We start from the raw sequence: 220 nt of genomic DNA on the forward strand, positions 1-220 counted from the left end.
TAAGAATCTGTGAGAATCTGTGGTGTATATGGAGAAGATGCAGACTATTCATGTAAAGTATGCGAGGAGATCGGGAATCCGTAGTGTAACGGTACAGACGGCGGAAGTGTATGGTAAAAACCAAGAAGTAAAAGCAAAAGTGTCAAAAATGTAATTCTAACTCTAAATCGATAAGACTAGGAAGGTACGATCTACATAGAGACCCTTGAGAACAAGACCA

This window comes from Mizuhopecten yessoensis, unplaced genomic scaffold, assembly GCF_002113885.1.
Source record: "Mizuhopecten yessoensis strain PY_sf001 unplaced genomic scaffold, ASM211388v2 scaffold6169, whole genome shotgun sequence".
Classification (NCBI taxonomy): domain Eukaryota; kingdom Metazoa; phylum Mollusca; class Bivalvia; order Pectinida; family Pectinidae; genus Mizuhopecten; species Mizuhopecten yessoensis.